Source organism: Microtus pennsylvanicus, chromosome 2, assembly GCF_037038515.1.
Source record: "Microtus pennsylvanicus isolate mMicPen1 chromosome 2, mMicPen1.hap1, whole genome shotgun sequence".
Classification (NCBI taxonomy): Eukaryota; Metazoa; Chordata; class Mammalia; order Rodentia; family Cricetidae; genus Microtus; species Microtus pennsylvanicus.
In genome coordinates this window covers 139,291,471-139,298,954 of record NC_134580.1, presented here as the reverse complement: position 1 = coordinate 139,298,954, position 7,484 = coordinate 139,291,471, and positions in this window count along the sequence as shown.

The following is a 7,484-nucleotide window of genomic DNA, read 5'->3' as shown; positions in this document are numbered from 1 at the left end:
GGTGCATGCTCTAGCAAACGGAGGAGGAGCCTGAAAGCAGAAGTTCCTTGTTTTACAGTTCTCCAAACAGAAAGTTCGAGGCAGGGAGGCAGGTGTGCATTCCTTCTGGAGAGGTCTGCTTTCTTTTGCAGCCTAGAGGCCTCCAGAATTCCTTGGCTCACAGTCTTGCATCCCTCTGATCTGGACAGTCCTATCTCTGTGTGTGATTATATCCCTGCGACTTTGACAATTGCAGATATGCCTCTACATCAAAATATCTGCAGAGGTCTCCTTTGTCGCTCAGTGCCAGAGATTTCCTCACAGCGTCCCAGGATTTATACGTGGAAGTTGTTGAGGGGCACACGATTCTGCTACCATCCATGGCTGAAGGCAGGCTGACTGATTTCAGAGCGGATGCGCCATGTACTTGGCGCCCTGCTAGGCTGGGTGGAGACGGAGCCTCGTGTCCCTGAGAACAGCCCTTGAGCTGGGGGAGCTCAAGGATCGAGGGGAGCGAAGTCCACTTGCGGAGAACTGTACAGAAAGAGAGTGTGTCTGACGAGAGAATGCTGCAGAGGGCAGGAAAGGGGGATAGAGGAGACTTTTCATGTCAAACCTTAAACCACGTGGCTGCATTTTCCGTGTTTGCCTATGTGGGTCAGGAGCAGCTGGGCACAGAAGCTGGGTTGATCTGAGCTTGCTTAGATACCACGAGAAGATAAACTAAGCACCTGGCATGACACCTGGATCTCACCTTGCCTAATCCCTCAAGTTTGAAGATAAAGAAAGGGAGCCCTAGAGGACGCAGGTTCTTGTCTAAGAGGACGCAGGGCCAGACAGAAGACTTCCGGAGGTGTGAGACCCGAATAGGGCACTTCCCGATGGGGTCTGTGAGGAAAGGAGGAAGCTAGATCCTTTCCTCTCTCTTTACTTCTGCAATCTCCCTCGTGGCCACAGGATGGCGCCTGAAGCTCTGCTTTAGAACTGTAACTCCGAGCCCTCGCTGGAGGCCCTTGGCATCTGCCGCCTGGGCCGATGATGGCCCTTCCCTTTAATACCAAGGTTTGAGAATGGCGGCAAGGTCGGTGGGCCAGGGAAGAAGTCACAGGTGACTCTAAGATGGAAACAGCCTTCATGCCTGCTCCGTTTCCCCCTAAGCGTACACACTTTCTCAACGTCGGTCTTCTATCATTTCGCTTAGGAAGGAGAGGCGCCAGCTATTCAGCTTCTGTTAACTTGGGAGACCGACGGCATGTGTTCCGTTTTCCCAGCAGCTTTTAGAGTGTAAGAGGAGTCAGCCAGGCCTTTAGTCCCACACTCGGGAAGCAGAGACAGGAGGATATCAGTCAGTTCTGGGCCAGCCTGATCGACAGAGAGAGTTCCAGGACAGTCAGGGCTACACAAGAAAACCTGTTTCGAAAAACAAAACAAAAACAAACAAACAAAAAAAAAACACACAAAAGTTTAAGAGCAGCCAAGAAGCAATGGTTTGTCCAAAGAGAAGAGATGGAAGAGGTTAAGCCAGCCAAGGTCTCATGAGTGTCCTGGGCCTGTCTTGTTTTCAGGGATTGGATTCCTACGGGAGTTCATGTGATTCTCAAGGCAATACTGTGAGGTTAGCATGTCCACTTTCGTTGTCAGAGGAAACAACTGAGATGAGAGAGGGGAAGACAGGTCCCAAACCATTCACTCTTCATGTCCAGGGCTCTCCTTGCTTCACCAGGGTGGTAGGAAACAGGGAATAGTCAGAATTGGGATAAAAGGGAGGGGTCTGGACTCAACACGAGGCAGCAAGAGGCTGGCTATCTTAGAGGAGAGAGAGGAGCTGGGAAGGGAAGGGCATGAGCACTGGGAACCTTCTGTTCTTTGAAGTCACATTCCAGAAGGGCAGGAGGAGAGAGAGGGAGTGGAAGACATGTGAATCAACGGCTAGCCATGCTGATGGCAATGGCAGGAATAGTCACAGGGACTGTGTTTACGGTGATTCATAAGGAAGTTTCCCATCGGTCACAACTCAGCAGAGCCACTCCAGGGCCACATGCCACCCCAGGGAAGGACAGGGCACTGTGATTACTGCTGTTTGACTGAAAGGAAGCACAAGGCTGTGGAGTGGAGGGTGCCTTGCTCAAGTTTATGTCAAATTAATGCCAGTGCTGGGCTAGACCGAGGCCTCCTGGCTCGCAGCCACACATGGGCTCCAGCTGTGGCCAGCCAGAGAGAATGGGGCCTTTGTCGGAGCCAAAGCTCAGGCACATGCCTTCTGCAGCCTTGGAGGGAGGCCTAAGGAGATGGTTTGGACAGGAGGCTTGGGGTAGGAAGGGGCAGGAGGATCTAGTTAGAGTGAGGAGTTGGTCCTCAAATGACCTCTGAATACTTCGGGCTTCCTTCATACTGCTTGCTAGCTGGTCCTGCCCCAGTGTTCGATTCCATGAATGGCCTGGACTATGCCCCTTCCCTTTGAATGCCCTTCCTCCTCCTCTCTCCTCCTCCTCCTCCTCCTCCTCCTCCTCCTCCTCCTCCTCCTCCTCCTCCTCCTCTCTCTGTCTCTCTCAACCAAGACCCTCCTTTCTAACTTGACTCAAACTTTGCAGTCCCTCGGCTAAAGTGAGCTTCTTGGGAGTTCCTACTGTGTGCTAGGTCCTGTGTGGGACCTTTTCACCTCTGTGGTCTCCGTGTGTACCACGCCTCACCCCTCTGTGGTGGATTTTATTTTTGCTCTTACCCTCCTATTCCATGTTCAAAATGAACTTGTGATTGAGGGCTGAAATTTCTTTCTAAACTTCATTAGTGTGCTCTGACTTTCAGGGAAAGACATGGGGGGCTGTCACCGTAATTTTGCCATCTTTAACCAACCAGCAATTCTCATTTTTAAAAAAATTTAACAATAAAAACCTACTACCTAGAGCATACTTGTGTTGCTCTTGAAGGACCTGCATCTGGACTCCACAGCAAATGCCAAGCAAGATAGAAGCCCTACGGTATACTGTATACCATAGCCCTACAGTAGATCATCCTCCATCATGCTTATGTGATAAGGGAGGCTTCTCGTTCGTTCCCGGCTGTTTAGACCCAAAATAATCACTCAGAAAATATATTATTTGCAATACTGTTTGGCCAATAGCTTAAGTGTATTTCTGGCTAACTCTTATATCCTAAACTAACCCATCTCTATTAATCTGTATATCGCCACATGGCTGTGGCTCACTGGGTAAAGTTCCATCTAGTGTCTGTCTCTGGTTGGGCTACATGGCTTCTCATGACTCCTAGAATTTAGATTTTCCTGCCTAGCTCTGTTCTGCCCTATCACAGGCCAAAACAATTTCTTTATTCATTAACCTATAAAAGCAACACATATACAGAAGGACTTCCCATACCATTTCCCCTTTCTGCTTAAATAAAAAGGAGGAAGTTTTTTTTTCCAAGACAGGGTTTTGCTGTAGTTTTAGAGCCTGTCCTGGAACTAGCTCTTGTAGACCAGGCTGACCTCGAACTCACAGAGATCCGCCTGCCTCTGCCTCCCAAGTGCTGGGATTAAAGGCGTGCGCCACCACCGCCCGGCAAAAGAAAGGTTTTAACTTTAACACAGCAGCCTCCTACAACACTTATGTATTATCTCAGATGTGGGAAACACATGGTGAATGAAAAGATAGAAAGAAAATGACAGATAGTGAACAAATACCACCCTTTAAATATGTGAGGTGAATTGGATGCCAGCACTGATCAATACAAACTAGATCGAGACCACAGTTACATTCTCTGACAGAAGCTGTTCACATCCTCCCTCCTCCAGAGAATGTCACTTTTAGCCTAAAGCACCCTGATGTCTCCTGAAGGAGAATGGAGGAATCATGGGCTCACTGATCTCTTTGATTATATACCCATTGCACTTTCTTACACTCTGCAATCTAGAAAGGTGTGGCCTCCAGACCACAGAAATAAAACCTGTAAAATTAACAAGAAACTCTATCTGCATCTCTACAGCCCAAAGGTACACAATACTGTTTCGATCTTCATAATCCCCACCATTTTATGAAGACATTTTATAAGACTTTGATTTGTTTCCATAGGAGGACTGTGTCTACTGAACGTTTTTCCAACTTGTGTTTTAAGTAATTTTAAGGAGGACATGCATCTCACAGCAAGAACAAAGTTTTAAGTCCAGACATATCCAAGTTTCAGTCACTTCTCTTTTTTCAGATGTATGATGTTAGGGGGAAAAAAACCCACTCGCGGTCTTTTTGAGCTTTAACTTCTCTGTGGGATAATGACAGCCCGTTCCCGGTTGTATATCTCAAGCCTGAATGCAGGGATTCAATTAGAGCATGCATGCGAAGCACTGTCCACAGGATGGTAGTAATAAGCAGAGATGACAGCAACAATCATTTGCGTGCTTGCTGTGTGCCAGGCCCTTGACATCCATCATCTTCAATAATCTCCAGACTGGCTCGCAGAGTGAGTAGATGTTGTAATTCCCCTCATTGCACATCCGAGAAGGGATAAATTAGCATTGAACTCAGCTCATCACTTGGTGCTGTGCCAGAGATGGCGGCAGAATTGAAGAGAGGCGAGGAATTTGAGGGGCCTCTGTCTGAAGGAAAAGAGAGGCAGGGGGAGAGAGAAGGGGGGCGGCCATGTGTGTCTGTGGGAGCATATGTATGTCAGGGCGCACAGGAAGAGGGATAATTTGTGGGATCCACTGAATCCATTCTCTTCTTCCACCGTGTGAGTCCTAGGAATTAAATGTTCTTTCTTTCTGACAAGGTTTTGCTCTGGCTCCCGTGGAGCTTGTCTTCTTTCTGTTTTCAGTCTCCCGAGTGCTGGGACTGCAGACAAGAACACACCGCTTCCCCCAGTTTTATGGAGCCTTGCAGAGAGATTTCCTGAGACCTGGGAAAGGGTCAAGAAAACTTGACCAGGTTTAACATCTGATCTGGGACAAAGGCGGAAGCTGGGTGCACCTCCTGATTGAGAGAAACAGCAAATTAGAAGAAACACATTTTGTGAGCATAGGGAACATACTAAGTGAGTAGGGAAGAAATCACAGCAAGGGAGAAGAGATCTTTTTTCTCTTTTGGTTTTTCAAGACAGAGTTTCTCTGTGTAGCCATGACTCTCCTGGAACTCACTCTGTAGACTAGGTTGGCCTTGAAGTCACAGAGATCTGCCTACTGCTGCCTCAAGTGCTGGGATTAAAGATGTTTCCTGGTGTCAGGAGAAGAGATCTTAAGAGAATGAGAATAGGAAGTAGGAAGTGGGTTGGAGAATAATGCTTGGCAGCCATGTGTCTGGGAAGTACTGTAGGCCAGACTGCATTAGATCTTGATATTGAGAAAGAGATGGGAAGGCAGAACTTCCCCACCTCCATTTGGCAAATCATTCAATTTAGGAAATTATAGGTCCTTCAAATTCAATTTCACAATCACATTCAAGGGTAGCATAAGTTGGGCTTCTCAGTGCATTACATGCGGTATTAGGAGCTAAATGAGTCAGATGATGTCAGGATTTTTGGTCTGAATGACTCGAGGATGATGTCATCACTGGAGACAAGAATCGGTAAAGCAGTTTGGGCAGGTAAGATCAGGGTTTCAGTTTCAGAAATATTAAGCTGGAGGCATGTAGGAAGCACTCAACTTGAGAAATCGGAAGTCGGTTGGATTTGAGAGCTGGGAATTAGGAGAGAGCCTGGAGAGACTAGCCAGCCTCCACTGTGTAGCTGATGCAGAGAGCCCCAGTACTGGATGAGATGGAGGGGAAGGAAGTGCGTGTGGATCAGGAAGGCCCAAACCTAGGCTTGTCCTCCCTACTCACCTAGATTCAGAGGCTGGGGAGGAGAGCAGGACTTAGGAAGAAAATCTGAGGAGCAACTCTAGGTTGGAGAAGAAGGGGTCAAACTATGACGTTATGGTGTCCTAGAAACAGCTGTGGAGGAAACAAATCAAGGAAGAGAGTGACTAGTGATGACAACTGAGCTTTGTGCTTAGCAGCCTGGAAGTCAGTAGTGACTTTGACAGGGATGAAGTGGAGTGACGTGGAGTTGGGAGTTCTGTGAGCTGATTGGACTAGGCATGAGAGAGAGAGAGAGAGAGAGAGAGAGAGAGAGAGAGAGAGAGAGAGAGTGCTGGGGAGGGAAAGATTAGAGAGTGTGCATAAATATATAGAACATGATTATATACATCATATACAGAATAGCCAGGGATTATATATGCTATATTTAATGTGATATACATGATATTTTATATAGGGAGGGTATATATTACATGGAGTTTTATATGTTATATGTAAGATATGGTGAGATTATATATGATATATATATATTTATATAGAGAGAGGAGTATTTTTTATGAGACAGAGTCTCAATATGTAGCTCTACTTGGTCTGCAATGCCTCTGTAGACTGGACTGAGCTCTGGCTCGCAGAGATCTGCTGCATCTGCCTCCTGAGTGCTGGGATTAATCACTGTGTTTGTCAAGCATGAGTGGAGTCGTTTTTTTAATAATTGTTTATTTTTTTGATACTATAATATAATTACACTTCTTCCCCCCACGGTTCCCTCCGGCTAACCCCTCTCCTGTACCCCTGGGGCAGTTTTGCTGTAGACAACACCTTACCTGCCTCTGGCTAGGAAATTTAACTGTAGAGATAAACTCAAAGATGTGTTAGGGAAGTAGAGAGATGGTTCAACAGATTGAACTCAGGCCGTTCTTCCAGAGACCTAGGGTTCAGTTCCCGGCTCCCATATGGTGGCTCACAGCTAGCTGTAACTCCGGTTCCAGCAGCTCCTGATCTGATGCTCTCCTCTGGCTTCCACCAGCACTGCATGCACACAGTGCACAGATGGACATGCAGACAAAACACTCACACACATTACTTCTAAAAAATTTGTTAGAGAATAGTTTCAGATTCACAGAATGCTTTTGGAGATGTGGAGTCATCATGTCGTCTTCGTCCTCGTCTGAGCGTCTGTCTTGGTGTGAGTCCTCGTCTGAGCGTCTGTCTTGGTGTGAGTCCTCGTCTGAGCGTCTGTCTTGGTGTGAGTCCCCGTCTGAGCGTCTGTCTTGGTGTGAGTCCCCCGTCTGAGCGTCTGTCTTGGTGTGAGTCCCCGTCTGAGCGTCTGTCTTGGTGTGAGTCCTCGTCTGAGCGTCTGTCTTGGTGTGAGTCCTCGTCTGAGCGTCTGTCTTGGTGTGAGTCCTCGTCTGAGCGTCTGTCTTGGTGTGAGTCCCCGTCTGAGCGTCTGTCTTGGTGTGAGTCCTTGTCTGAGCGTCTGTCTTGGTGTGAGTCCCCGTCTGAGCGTCTGTCTTGGTGTGAGTCCCCGTCTGAGCGTCTGTCTTGGTGTGAGTCCTCGTCTGAGCGTCTGTCTTGGTGTGAGTCCTCCTCTGGGGGTCTGTCTCCGTGTGTGTACTCATCTGAGCATCTATTTTGGTGTGTATTCATTACAACAAATGTGCCAGCATGGACACATTATTATAACTCCAGTCCATATTTTTTCACATTTTCTTATTTTTTTCC